The sequence below is a fragment of the Fukomys damarensis genome, unplaced genomic scaffold (genome assembly GCF_012274545.1).
Source record: "Fukomys damarensis isolate Sample0158 unplaced genomic scaffold, DMR_v1.0_HiC HiC_scaffold_28, whole genome shotgun sequence".
NCBI lineage: Eukaryota > Metazoa > Chordata > Mammalia > Rodentia > Bathyergidae > Fukomys > Fukomys damarensis.
The window spans coordinates 14,146,417-14,162,119 of NW_022900940.1; the positions used below are offsets into that span (position 1 = coordinate 14,146,417).

Below are 15,703 nucleotides of genomic sequence, written 5' to 3' on the forward strand. Positions count from 1 at the left end.
TTCATTTGGGTCAAGAAAAGAGTATGTAGGAGAGGGATGTTATTTTAACAAATGGTAAGATGGACAAAAATGAATAGTTTGCCTACATAAAAGTTAAAGTTAAATTCATGTATCTTGATATGATTAAATCATGTGAGAACTAGTAGTTCTATAAACATTTCCATTGTTTTCCTTGGGGCTTAGTCTAAACTTTAATATAAAAAACAACTCATTAGGCATATACACAGGTTTTTTCTCTGGAGTTACTACCTATTAAAAAAGATCAGCAAGTAACTGTCACCAATAAAATAGTTTGAAGCTGCCTCCAAATTTAACATTGTAGAAATTCTGAAGGAAATCACTATATTATTTTTCTTTTGTCTGTGACTATGCTTTCAAAGACGTGTTTGTCACATTTAAAAAGTTCATATACAAAACAAAAATACACAACATAACACCCTACAGTACACAAATCTAATGATATCTGTGATGAACAATTCCATGAAATGTGTTTTAAGATACATTTTCTTTCCTTTTATTTTCTGTACCTACAGTATGCTTTTGTTTGTTTGTTTGTTTGTTTGTTTTTTTGGCACCAGGGATAGAACTCCAGTTCTTACACTTGCGAGGCAGGTGGCGGAACCATTGAGCTAAATCCCAGGGCCCTTACAATATGATTTTGAGAGGCCAGTGGGCAGTATGTACACACTTAAAATAAACAATATAATTGTTCTTATAAGAAATCCTGTAATGAGTTCAGTTCAAATTGGATTTAACAACTTAATAATGTAAATATGCAGGCAAAGTTACAGAAAATGCATCTTATTGTTTTCCATCTTCTACAATGTTAAATTTTTTTTGGTGTTTATACCTTTTAAAAAATAAAAACCAGCCAAGTATTTAAGCAGTATGTGAGTTTAGAATTTTGGTGGTGGTCTGTATTTTAAAAGAAACAGCTTCCTTATGATTTGCCTCAAGTTCTGATGGAAATGCTTACAGGAACTAGCTAATAAGCAAAAATAAAGAGAAGCACATTCAAAATACTGATTTACTTTTGTAGCAAATGGCTGTTCTTTGAAGACTAATGAAGGTAGACAAGACCGTTAAAGTGAAATGAACTATTTCAAGTACTTGATACTTCACATAGAAAGTTTTTTAAAAAACGTATTTTTTGTGAAAGAGCTAATCTTCTTTATCCAATGATAGCAGTGCAATGCCTAATAATGTAATAACAAAACAAATGCCCATAAGGAAAAACTCGTTTAATTTTATCTAAATTTACTTTCAGTCAGGGGTGAAGGGAAGGCAGGGACAGGGGGAAAAAATGAGAACCAAGACCACCTCTCATATAAAGGTACAAGATCCCAATAATGAATGTAACTGTACTGTATACCTAAAATGTACCAATAAACTCAATAAAAGAAAAAAAATTTACTTTCAGTCAGTTGTCCAGTAACATTTTCCTTTCAATATGATGCTCCCCCCTTTCTCTTATAAGGCTGTTCCCGGGAGGCAGACAGTTTAGGTAATGAGGGAGTTAATTTAGGAGTAAGTGCTTTCAGTTTTATATAGAAAGAAATTTTTTGCTTCTCTCTTAATGTGCTAATAACGTTTCTAAAAAATATGCAATTCTTAAAAAGGTACCATTTCTGATTTCTTTATTATCTGTAACCTTTGGAAACTAATCCCATGAAAGTACAAAATTAGCAAATGTCTTGAAATCTGTATATAAAACATAAATTACCTCTAATTTCAAACTCTCACTTATTAGTGTACTACTCAGTCTTAAAAAAAAGAGAAAGAAAAAGAAAATGCAGCTCTAAAGATAGTCTTACACCATTCTTTAAAAAAGGAAACCATTTCTTTGAACGTTATACTCACCCCACACCCTAATTCAAAACACATCATTTAATTGTCTTGATCATGGACATTTCCAAGATGAGATTTTATATTTTGTTACCATAGCTTCTGGTTATCAGAAAACCCATGTTTTCCTTTACTGAAAGAGTTTGGTCTGTCTGATGTTGGTGTATCCCTTCCAATATTCTTCATCCTCATCTTTGCTGGCATTTCCTCTGGTTCACTATCTTCATCTTAGGGAAAATGTGAAGCGTAGGGGAAAGGTAATAAGGAAAAGGAAAACAATACGAGAAAATGAAAAAAATGGAAATAAAATGTTTGTAAATGGGGAGGGGAGGAGGGGGTGAAGGAAGGGCAGAGACAAGGGAAAAAAATGAGAACCAAGACCTGTCACATAAAGGTACAAGATCCCAATAATGAAAGTAACTGTACTGTATCCCTAAAATGTACCAATAAACTCAATGAGGAAACAAAAAGGAAGCCCCCGCCCCCCAAAAGCAGCTGCTACTGAAGTGGTTTTTGGAACAAGAGTTGACGGTTTCTTTAGGCTTACTTGATCCAAGTTTGATGCCTGTAGCTGATGCTTTCTTTGTTGTCTGACTACCTATGGCAAATCCAGACTTGGAGATCTCTGTAGGCTTTTTTGGGAGGTCTGCAGCTTCTTCTTCAGCTGATCGCTTCTCAGAGCTGTGACTGGAACTTTCCCGTCTGTTAGTCAGGCGGCTCCAGCTTGTTTTGGCTTCTCAGTCTTCTCCTCTCTCACTTTTCCATCTGCAATTTTCCCTGCCCCGACCTCCCCTGTAGCCACCCATGCTTTATTTATGTGATGATTTTTACTTTAAATTGACTCCTGTTTACATGCTACCATTGTGCCTCACAACTCAGACTAATGCATTTTGGAAATTTTTTCTGGTTAGCCCAGACATACATTCAGAATCTGCATCACCATGAGGCCCCAGGACACCACATATTATAAATTATATCTAGAAGCCTGATTGACTTAAAGATGGGGCTTTGGGGAGGTGATTACGGAGACATGATACTGATCAGTGGATTGTTCCACTGGTGCCTTTATAGCTAAATGTGATTTGGGAGTGAAGCCTGGCTGAGTCACTAGGGGTGCTCCCTGGAAGAGCATGTCTCCCTCCCGACTCCCTCGACCCCTGTCTCTGCTTCCTGCTGCCGTTCCATGAATTGTTTCTCCGCTGCCATTTTGCCCAGCCTTGAAGCCAGCTGACTGTGGACTGAAACCTCTACATATTGTGGGCCAAATAAGGCTCTCCTCCTTCAATTTGCAGGTGTTGAGCACTGTGTCTCAGCCATGAGAAAGTAACTAAAACATCACATTTTCTAGTTTTCTTTCTATGTGTAGCTGTGACTTGATCTTATCAGTAAAATGTATGTGGGCTGAGATAAATGAACTTTCCTATTATCTTTAATTTCAAGATGAACTGTTACTAATTGATTTATCAAATAGAAATGGAGATAACTGGTGAAAAATTTAATGTATCCATGTTATTTTCAAAGGAGATTGCATGTTGGCTATTAGCAGATTCTTTTTTAAATTAATTTTTTCTGTTATTTGTGTTTTTAATAATTAATTTTATTGGTACACTTTTGATATACATAATGATCACATTCATCATAGGGAATTTGTACTTGTCCATAATATATCTTGATTTTTTTCCCCATTCCCCTCCCCTTCTTTAAACCCTTCTCGACCTTCTTATTTAGAAGAGTTTCTTTCCTTTTTCAATTTTTTATTGAGACAGGGTCTCGCTTTGTAGTTCAGGCTGGCCTAAACTCACTATGTAGCCCATGCTGGCCTCAATCTCACCACAGTCCTCCTACCTCAGCCTCCCAAGAAGGCCTGAGGTTATAGACATGCGCCACCACACCTGGCTTTCCTTTTTTTTTTCTTGTATTCTGCCCCCCATCACTTTTTTTGGTACTGGGGATTGAACTGAGGACCTTGTGCTTGTGAGGCAGGTGGCTGCACCACTCAGCTAAATCTCCAGCCTTTTTCCTTTTTCTTATCTTCCTTCTCCCCTTTGCTTTCCTTCCCATTTGAACATTTTCTTCCTGCTTCCCAATATCTGTCATCCATTTTTGCTCTCATTTATGCTTTTGATTTCTCACATAAGAGAAACAATGTGGTATTTAAACATGTGTGTCTGATTTGTTTCATGTAATATTATGGTCTCAAGGAGAATCCTTTTACCTAAACATGTCTCTAGTTTATCCTTCTTTATGGCCAAATAGTAATCCATTGTGTAAAAAGCCCCATATTTTCTTTATTCATTCATCCATTAATGGACTGTTTCCAAGATTTATCGATTATAATTTGTGCCACTAAATATGGGTGTGTATATATTGATATTGTGTCTTTTGGGAAGATGCCAAGAATGGGAATAGCTGTGTCAAATGGAACTTTTAGTTTTAGTTTTTTAAAGAATGCTCATGCTGATTTCTATATTGGTTTACTAATTTATAGTCTCACTAACAGTGGAGAAGTGTTTCTTTCTCCCCACAGCCTCTCTACCATTTTTTTTGTTGGCTAATTTATTGACTATAGATATTCTTTCAGGAGTGAAATGGAATTTCAGTGTTGTTTTAATTTGCATTTATTGAATGACAAGTGATGTTGAATATTTTTTCATATATTTATTTTCTATTTGTACGTCTTTACCTGAGAAGTATCTGTTCATTTCAGATGCCCATTTTTTAATTGATTCTTTAAATTTGAGGAGTTTTGTTTTTTTGAGTTCTCTATATATTCAAGATATTAGTCCTTGGTCTGAGGATTTATTTTTTCATATTCTGTGGGTTCTCTCTTCACTTTGCTGGTGGTTTCTTTTGTTGTGCAAAAGATTTTTTATATGATATTACTCTAGTTGTAGATTGTTTGTAGTATTTCTTGTTCAGTTGAGGCTTTGTTCATAAAGTCTTTCCTACACCTGTGTCTTCAAGAGTTTTACCTATTCTGTCTTCCAGCAGATTTGATGTTTCTGTCTTAATAGTTAGATCTTTCATACATTTTTTATTATAGTTTAAGGTATAGAGAGAGATATAGGTGTTATTTGGCATGTGGAAAGCCAGTTTTCTTGGCACCATTTATTAAAGAGGCTTTCTTCTAGTGATGATATTTGACTCCTTTGTGAAAGATAATGTGCCTGAATGGGTTTGGATTAATTTCTGAATATTCTGTTCTATTCCATCGATCTTTGAATATTTTTTTTTGCCAATACTTTGTTGTTGCTGTTTTGGTTGTTGTTGGTACCAGGGACTGAACTTGGTACCTTGCGCTTGAGAGTCAGGCAGTGGCTAAGTCCCCACCCCTGTTGTTTTTTAATCATGGTAGCTTTGTGCTATAATTTCGAGTTGGGTTGTGATGCCTCCTGCCTTGCCTTTGTTGCCTAGGATTACTCTTGCTATTCTACTTCTCTGGTTCTAAATGAATTTTAGGATTTTTTTTCCAGGGATCAAACTCAGGACCTTGTGCTTGCAACGCAGGTGCAGAACCACTGAGCTAAATCCCCTGCTAGGATTGTTTTTCCTAATTCTGTGAGGAGGTGTGTTATTGATATTTGATTTGGATTGCATTAAATCTCTATAACAGTTTTGGAAGTATGGCCATTTTTCACTATACTGGTGTTTACTATGCAAAAATAAGGAATATCTTTCCATTTTCTCTTTGATCTTCTTTTTTCAGAGTATTATAGTTTTCAATGTAAAAGTCTTCTTTTGTTAGATTGCTTCCTAAGTTCATTTTTCTTGACATTATTGTGAAAGATGTTTCCCTAATTTTTCTCTCATTGAGTTTGTTTTTTTGTGTACAAGAATGCCCAATAAGATTAAATTGTCACATGCCAGTGATAAGAATGTCTTCTGAACATGAAGCCAAGTCTAGCTTATCCTAGGTAAGCTCTGTAAAATCACTACTTACTTGCAGACTTAGGAGTGAGAAGTAAATGCTTATTTCAGTGAGCTGTTGAATATGACATTTATAATATGGCTGTGTTGTAGCAAAAGCTGACAAATATAGGGGAAAGATAAGGGAAAAGAAAAAATATGAGAAAAGGAAAAACATGGAAACAAAGCTTTGTAAAAAGGGAAGGGTGGAGGGGGTGAAGAGAGAGCTGGGGAATGAGGAGAAAATAAGAACTAAGATACATCATGTAAAGGTACAAGATCCCAGTGATGAATATAACTATTGTATACCTAAAATGTACCTATAGACTTAATAAAAAAATGAGCTGACAAATAAACTCAATAAATATAGTTGTCTGGAAAGTACTTTTTATGCTTAATACATTGAAAGGAGAAACAAACAAAACTAACCTTCAAATTGTGAATTTTGATAGCAAGAATAAGACAAAAGCATATTAACGAGGATGATAAAGACAAATGTACTTGATAAAAAGAAATGAGTAATAAATCTTTACAAGATAAGTAAATGTTTATTCATACCTTACAGTTGGTATTTTTTTAGTACCCCTATGAGTACTGTTGAGTCTGAACTTCATGTCGCTGAATATAATATCTGCCAATGTTTGCTTTTCACCATTCTGCATTGCCAGGGAAATTCTTTTAGAGAAATAGTACCTGTTGCTGATAGAACCCAGTACTACTAAGTGTTCCTTAAGTAGTTGATCTGAACCTTTATTCTTGAACATTTCATTAAAAGACAGAGTTTTTATAAGGAGAGTAGAGGACTTGAAGGTAAAAATCTACCAATTTTGTGAATAAAAGAAGGTTGTTCATGTTTGTAACAGTTTTGTGTAGCTCTCTAGTCTTCAGTTCTTTAGACATCGCTTACTCTTAAAAGTCTCATCACATACAATCTGTTCTGTTCTTTATATATTTCTTCAAATGGATTATTTTCTTATATTTTATAAATTTAAAAGTAATCTTATTTATGTGTATAGAAGTAGAAATAGCACTGCAGAGTGTGGCACAGACACCCAACCAACTGCTAGTATTTGTTTCTCTCACTACATGGTTCAGAATCATTGTCAGAGATTTACATTTCCACATTCTATGTAGATGTGGCCTGAAGACTAGATATTATTACTAAAGTGTGAGGTAGAGGAGAGGTATGACTTCTGGATCCAGAATTGTCGAAAGTGTGCCTATGTTGTGCATAATTTTATTCCTTTGCCATTTGAAAGTTAATTCCAAATCCCTCAAGAAAAGGACAGCTATGCAAGAAAAGGTGTGGTTTCCTTACTTACGAGGTGGATGAAAGCATGTCACAGATCAGAAATGTCCTCTCCCAACTGTTCTGTAAGCCAGTTGTGAGCTACAGTTTTATACAAGATATACACATTTCAAACTCATTTATAATAGCAGCCAGCATCAAAATATTTAAATGACTTAAGTGGAAACATTCTTATATTTTATACCACCCTTAGCACAATCTGTTAAGGTTGAGATTTAATATGTCTCCCCAAAAGCCTCATCACGTGGAAGGCTTGGTTACTGATGGGCTTTTGGGAAGTTATCAGATAAGGAGGGCTCCACTTTTATCATTGGATGAATCCATTAGTAAGACCATAATTTGATGGCTTATTGGGGAAGCAATGGAAATAGGAGGCAGAGCCCTGTTGTAGGGAATGAGTCAGGGGAATGTGAACTTGAACCTAGAGGCATACTTTGTTCTTAGCTTCTTCCTCTCATAATGTCCCCCAAGCCCCTTACTTCCCAGCTCTAATATGCCATATATCCCAGACAGATAAACTTGTTAGCCTTAACTCTTCTACTCAGGAGCCTTTCAGGAGGTAGTAAGAGGAACAAAAGAAAACAGCAGCTGGGTCTCCTTTGCGCTATCATACTATTCCACTGTCAGTTTGGTCTTATCTTGGGCCCATAGCAATGGAATTGACTGCCCATAGACTTATACCTGTGAAAGCATGAGCCAAAATAAACTTTTAAGTTATTTTGTCCAGCAACCAAAAGTAGATTAACACACCATCACTGATAAGTGTATCACATATGTGGAAATAATCTACTGCTTAGATGAACTGATAAAATGTCATGTGAATATATTTTCTTTCTTATTCCTGGATCCTTACTAACATTTAATTTGAGTATTCTTTTTCCTTTAGATGTTTGGAACCTGTTTTTGAGATGCTGGTGACTTTGAAATGCTACAAAACCATATCAGCAAGCTTTATTTTGATCATGGTAGGAGAACAGTCAAATCATATTCCATTATTAATAAACGGAAGTGGCTGAGAGGTCAAGTGAAGCATGTACCTCCTCAGCATGCCTTCAAAGTGGCAAGTTATTTAATTGAAAGTGTCTGTCTGTATCATAATAGAGACCTCATTTGTTCTGTTGCTAACCCAGGGAAGCTCTGGGAGTTTCTTAAACCCACCTGCTGTTTTCCTTTTGTTCCTTTGACTACTTTCAGAAAGGCACCTGAGGGGAAGTGTTAAGGGTGAGGGTTTAATCCTCCAGGATACATGGAATATTAATTAGTGTCAGTGATATTTATTGCTGTAACAGAAGTCCTTTATGGTTCTCTTGGTAAGGAGTCATCTTTTGCTCTTGCAGCTACTCTTGAAGTCTTGTACAGCTTGAAGTATTTTCCACTGAGGTAGTGGATGGGTAAGGGGGATTCTGTGTAGTTTTCTTTTGCAGTGACTTTATGTTGAATGTTTGCTAAACCATTTCTTTCCACAAATATAGGCAGGCAATCAAAAGGATTTTAGATTGTCTTATGAATCCTCCTTTCAGTTTCCCATTTTGCTGAACCAGGATTTCTGGGGCTGCCTAAGCCCCAGAAGGACCCTGTGTGGGACCCTTTCCCAGATTCTCTGTTGTTCTAGGGTCTCTATAATTTTCCATTCTCATTACAGACCTCATTGAAGTGACCATTGGCAGAGTCAATTATGATATGGGAAGTGCTTACTTGTTTTATTAGCTATAATGATGAATGATTTTCTGTAGATGTAGACTAAGAACATATTTCTAATATGCATGCACTAAGTCCAGTGATTGCTGTGGATCTATTGCAAAATGCTTTTACATTTTACAAATGAAATTTTATTCATGTAGATGACCTAGCACCTGCTTTTATTCCTGGGTTAGCTATTAGGGGTTGTGTATAATTGGCTATCGAAAGCTTAGGAGGGAGAGTCTCATGAAAGCCTCTTTTCTCACTGGATTTTCTTAACATTAGAATTGTTCAAAGAGTCAGAGAGCACATTTAGGGTTGTGTGGAAGTCTTCTAAGTCTATAACACTCAAGATAGTTGATATTTGCTGAGGCTCATATATTTGCCTGACTTCATATAATACCTATTGTCCTGAGTTCGACAAGAAAAAAATGTATTCAGTGTGCTTCCTGTTCGCTGATTTTGTTTGTGGAACAATGCTTGTGAACATTCCCTCAGTTTTCAATCTCATAAGTCTTTAACTTCTGACATTATTGATCCTTCTACTAGGCACCTTAATGGTTCAGAGAACGGGTTCTAGAATGACTAAGCTTGAATGGCGTCAAGGATTAGCTGACCATTTATTGGTATAATTTGGGGCAAGATTTTTTTCTTCAGCATTTTGATCTTTGGTTTCCCTGTCTGGTTAATGGAGACAGCAATACTTATTATGTGTGTTGGTTATCCAAATTAAATGAATCAAAGGATTTAGTAAAGCATTTAGCATATACTGGGCAGTGACTGCTGTACTTACGACTATTATCGTTGATTAGGTCCTTGCCTCACCCATTATAATTCTATTTGCTGAGACTTGTGTCCTTTAGAATTTCACCTCTTGGTTGTCTCCTCAAGGATTTGTAGACTATTTAGAGTATCAGCTTATGCCTAGATCTGGATTTTTCTTTCCCAAAGCCTTCCTTAGTCCATTTTCTGCTGCTGTAACAAAATAACTGAACCTAAACAGTTTACAATGAGTAGAGAGTAATTTCTTACAGTTCTGGAGTCTGGGGAGGCCAAGGTTAAGAGGCTTAGATCTGCAAAACCTTCTTTCTATGTCACTCTGTGATGGAGGGTGAAAAAGAGAGAATATCAGAAGGATATTAAGCTAGGGCTGAGCTTGCTTTTATAATCAGCTTATTCTCTCAACAAAGTACCCATTTCTGCAAAAGCATCTATGGGGGATTAAGTTTCCAACAGAAGAACTTTGGCAGAGTACCCTGAAACCACAGTACTTCCTCATTCAGAGATAGTGATTATGATAATAAAATAATCATCCATTCTATAATGGCTATTACTGAAAGCTGTTTGCCAGACTTCACAAATGCCTTGCGTACAATATACTATTTGATATCTATACAGCTATTTTAGTTAAATATGATTATTCCCATACTATACATGGGCAAACCAAGGCCAGACTGTTTCTATACTTATCCAGGACTCTACAATTAGTTTGTGGCAGAGCCAGGATTTAAAACCCTGTCTATCTCACTCTCTGCTGCCTAATTTTAACTACTGTTGAAACCACCCTGAAAAAAAGGATGTAGGACTCATAAGCAGTTCTTGTTGTCTTAGAAAGAATTTCACCTCTTTATATCTGTTGTTTTCAGTGCATAGCATCTATTATATAAAGAAACCAAAACCATCAATAATCTCAAGCTGAAGGAACGTGATACAGGGAGTTCTTTACATAATATTGGAAGGCTGAAAGAGTTGAAGGGTAGAGGCTGAAGCAGTGTGGGTGGAGGGACTTCACAAAGTAGTCACTCTGTTAGGGACAAAGAGATTCATGTTGTAGGAGTCTGGGTGCTTTCTGTAGTGTTTCTCCCCGTACCATGGGGCTTACTAAGCGCACTCATGGGGCCCTAGATTGGGTCATCATGGGGCAAGTACTCTGAATGCTAATAGACACAGGACCTTTTGATGCTGCTGGAGCAAGCACAAGACGAGTTGGAAATAGGAAGGAGTCACTTTTCTCCCAGTCTCTCACTGTACACCCTACCTGGACATCAATTAACCAGGGTATTTGGGAAATACAGATCACATATTCTCAGCTTTAGCTTGTGCAGTGTAGTGGAGAAAGCAGGCTAGGCTGAGAGGAATGGGAAAGTATCAGACAGAATTTCTATTTCCCTAGTTGGATTGGAGGTCCAGCTGATGTGGCAGTAAACATGTGCTTTGGAGGTATATGTGGGCAGCTCCCTGAGGAGAGACTGGGTCTGGCCTGGGTAACTGAAGAGAGATTTACTTTTCCCCTCAGCAAGCACCATGCATTCAAATAACTCTTTTGTAACGATTGGCATGATTTTAGGGCGTCAAGCCAAGTGAAGTCTTTTAACAGCTGACAGTTTTCTGTGTGATCTTAAAAGGAGGGAGTGCCTCAGCCTTCAGGGCCACTTCCAGGAGTCATTAGTTCTATTGAACATTTTTTCCTTGTAGCCACAAATCATTGTAGTCAAAGTATAAAAAAAATCCATGACTGTCCTGGCACCACGTATAATTTCCTGGGAGACTTTTCTTCTTTTTGAATTACCCATTTATTCTTGTGAGAAAATGCTGTAGGAAAGAGGAAGAGTGCAGCATCAGGTAGCAGAGAGGAGAGCCAGCAATTTGAAATGCTGAGTGGCAATTTCACCTAGCTAGGGGTGTCACAGAATTGATGAATGGGCCCCTCTCGCGTGGTAGTGATGTTAAAAATCTCCCTCAGGTCCCAGCCTATGCATATCTCACCATATGCATCTAAAACAGTAGGTGGCACTGTGGTGTTAAAGGATAAAGGAGCGCAAGAGAAAATGCTATGGAGAAGGAAATTGATGGAAAAGGCAAGGAGTGTGTGTGTGTTGGGGGAGGCAAAGCTTGGAGAGGAAGGGCCAGATGAATATGCATTCTAATTCAGTGTCTTTCCAATTGAGGTGAGCATTTTCCCTTTCATATCTGAACATGCATAAGAAAATCCAATTACAGATGCAAACTGCATTGAGTACTTTCAAATCAAATTGCAGACATATTAGAAGCAGCTGACTGACTGGATGTGCTGGGTATACCTCTAGTAATAGATGTTTGGCTTCTCCATTCATTTCTCTCCTTTGTTTTTATCTTCTTTATCTCCTCAATACTGTCCAATTTTCTCATTTTAATTTTGCAACATTTCACTTTCTAATATTCAGTTCAGTTCAGTAATTTTGTATCTAGTACTGTTTTCTGAGATATCGCAGAGGAGGAAAAGGGTTAAAAATAACATTTTTAAATAGGAAGTATTTCACCACTAACTATACTTGATCTTAGCCAAAAGGCCAAGAAGCGATTCACCACAAACTAAAACCTGCAAAATACTAGGAGCCAGGGTAGGCACTTCTATATCACTTTAACCCACTAAAACATTTAGCATATTCACTTATCTAACTGATGTTTCTTGAGTACTTACCATGTCCTGTGCTATTTGTAGTGGAGAAACAAAAGTACTAAAAAGCTCCGGTCACTTTGTATACCTTCTCTTCTATTTTAGAGTCTAAACCACAGACTTTACATGGCTTCCTCTAATATTCTTGTAGCTGTGAAATCAGACAAAGTGTGTATCTGCTTCTATTACTCCCTACCTTGTAGAAATTGGTTATTTTAGTTAATTTCTCAGTATTTGGGTTTTCTCATAGAAGAAAATAGGGTAACTATTTCCACTTCAAAGGACAGTCTTGGGGCTAACATAAGATAGTACACATCAAAGTTTAGAACAACTGGCACATAGCAAGTACTCAGTAAATAGTAACGTTAATCATTGTCATCACCATCTTCACATTAAGTTTTAAAGTCACTTCCCCTATAATATGTGAAGTCTATTTTTTAATGCTCCCAGAAATGTTTCTGAGGTGTGTATCAGATGAAGGAGCAGTTTGATTTTACTATGAGGAATTAGGGAAAACATCATGAGGGAGGCCATGTAGGAGCTATTTTTGCTCTGAGAAAATTGGGAGGTGACCTTCTTGACCCCAAGTGGATCATATACTACAGTTAGTTTGGTAAAACTTGTGTCCCCTGTTAGTATCCTGTGTGCACATTTTACAGGCCATTTCAGTAGGGGTCACGTAATCCTAAAGTCAAGCATAGATTGTTATTTTGGAGGTCAGGGACCCCAGGTTCAGAAATCCCAGTTTGGAATCCCTTACAGGTTGTATGTTCTCTGTCAAGACTGAAGGACAATTTAAGAGAGTTTAGCAGCTACAGTTAGTGCCTCATTTAGACCCCTTCCCACTGCTGGAGCATGAGCTGCTGAGGGTGTTGGTGCCAGTGGCTCATACTGATTCTTCTTTTCTGAGGATTGTTATTGTTTCAGAAAATGGTCAGGCCGGGAGATTCCCTCAGCCCCCCCCAGTCACAGGGATAGCCCCCACTGATGACCGGTTGATGTAGAGTATAGCAGCCCAGTCTCCGTGCTTGTGAGTGTCCAGTTTCTGTGATACAAGTTGTGCCTCTGAGTTCCTCCTGTTGTTAGGCTGAGACCAGTCCTGAGAACTTAGTTCTTCCCATATCCTTCTTAAAGACTCTAACATTACTATAAATTTTTCCTGGAAGCCCATCTCCAGTAAATCACCTATGCAAAAATCCCCATCTCAGTTACTACTGTTTGAGGGGGTCCCAACTTAAGATAGAAAGGAACTTGTCATGGTTACACTAAGGCTGAACTGGGTTAAAGAGTGCAAGAGCAGTAGGTTAAGAAGAGAGGGCAGCTGCACTGAATCTCACCTCTACCCTTCTCTTCCTGTTTTCTGTTTCCTTCCTTTCCCCCCATTGCTCCTATTATCCTACGGCACTAGTTGGTTCTAGGTATTTTGCACAGATTCTGGGAGGAGCTCAGCAACAGCAAGTAGCATAAGCATTCTCATTGAAGACCTCTCATTTCAGGCCAGAGTTTTTCTCTTGCGCTGTGGGAAGACTCTTGTGCAGAGGTGATCCCTTTGTAAGGCTGTTGAAGATGGTGATTAATGCATTAGGGATGGGAACCCCTCTCCTAGCAAGCAGTTTCTTTTGATAAGAAATGGACTGAGCAGATAAGAGAGAAAGTGCAGAATCATGTTTTGGTGTTTAATTTGGCAGCCCATAGCTCATTTTAATTACTCTGAAATAATTATCTCTGGCACGCAGCTGGGTTTGTCTTTGCACGACTTGTGAGTCATTCTTCCACATATGAATAAATCAAGCAGATTAAAAGAAGGGGCGGGAGCCAAATGACATATAAAAGGGGTTGAATGGGGAAGGTTCAGAAATGGAAAACTTTAAGCCCCAAAGAGAAATTGATTTGGAGCATCGTTCCTTGGTGTCTGAGACAAATGTTACTAATGATAAATATCAGAAGTAAATGAATATCAAGGCTATTGAGGATAAAAACATTCAGGGTTGAATGAGGGGGATGACATTGGAGTGATAATAGAAAAGGGACAATTATCAAGGGTGACCTGTATAGTAGAGTGGTCAAAAACATAGATTTGGGGGCAGAGAGACCTGAATTGGAGTCTGTATTCTGTCACATCACTTCATTTTCATGGAGCAAATCATTTTATTTTTCAAAGTATTATTTTCCTTATATGTATTAAAAAGTTAGAAAATTTTCCTTTGATTCTAAATCACCTTCCTACTATGTGTGTGTTGGATTATCTTGCTGCTGCTAAGGGCTAAAGGAGAGGATGGAATGTAGGCCATGTCTGTCAGATCCATTGCACTTGGCGGACATCACTAATCCCAGTATTTTCTTTAGTTGAGCCTAATTGTAGCATCAAAGTCCCTCTGAAACAGTGCTTCTGGAAGCTACCCCCAAACTAACCTAGTTGGCATGTTCATTGAAAGCAAGAAACTACTCCTTATTTAAAGTGTTTCTCTTTGATGTCTGATAGTCTCGTGTAAAATGAAATACTTGAAGGAGAGGATCACTACAGATCTTTGAAATTTGAAAATGTGGTTTCATAAGAGACACAGAAACAGATTATCAAGGATTGAATTATTTTGGCTCCCACTCTGTTCTTTGGACATGCTGCAGTCATTCAAGAACTCAGACTGTGAAACTGGGCCAGCCTAAGAGAAGGACAAGAACAAGGCCAGGAAACCAGCAAGCAGTGAGGGTGCATGCTTTCATTTCCAGTCTCCTTGGTCCTTCTGTCTGTTTCTCTTACCATGACCCTAACCTACTAAATATGCTAGTCCCTATATAGCCTCTTTGGTCACACTCTGAGAACCAGGTCCCTGGTTCCTGCCCTTGTATAATGGATTTGTGGTTGAGAGTTCCTGTCAGAAGTAGGAATGGCTTCAATTTCAAAGCCATTTCATGTGGGGATCCAGCCTCTGATTGCTCACTGTCTCTTCATCTAGCAAGGAAATCTGTTAGATATAACTAGCCTAACTCTGACTTTTGAATAATGAAACTTGTTATGAAAGATTGTATTAACTTTTAAATTATGTAGTTAATATGTTTTAATTGTAGTCAAATTAGAAAATAAGGATAAACCGGAAGACAAAGTTTGCTATTAATATCTGGTATACGGTATCTGCTCAACCTTTTCTCTCTATTGCTATGTATTCATTTTAGGCAATATTTTATGAACACTCTAATGAACATATTTATAAATTATATTTGCAAATTATGAATGTGTTCTTATTGTCTAAAATGCTGTAATTTTGATTTGATTTGTTCCTCTGCTCAGACTCTTGTTCAATTCAAACAAACATTTATTGGGTATCTACTCTGTGCTATATACCCGAAGTCCCTGTGCTCCTGTGGAACCCGGAGTCTTTTAGAAACAAATAAATACAAAATACTAATTATGATATATCTTGAAAAAACTTAAGTAGAGATGTATACAGAGTTTTACAAGGACACAGGGAGGAAGCTTTGAAGGAAGAGGAGTCTTTCAAGATGAAGTTTATTCAGAGTTCTACTTTTGT

General features: G+C 37.5%; 2 pseudogenes; both read right to left on the reverse strand.

Annotated features, from left to right (window-relative positions):
• Nucleotides 1-1,887: 1,887 nt before the first annotated feature.
• LOC117283608 lies at nucleotides 1,888-4,109 on the reverse strand (annotated as a pseudogene).
• Nucleotides 4,110-11,998: 7,889 nt separating this feature from the next.
• LOC117283644 lies at nucleotides 11,999-12,081 on the reverse strand (annotated as a pseudogene).
• Nucleotides 12,082-15,703: the final 3,622 nt, after the last annotated feature.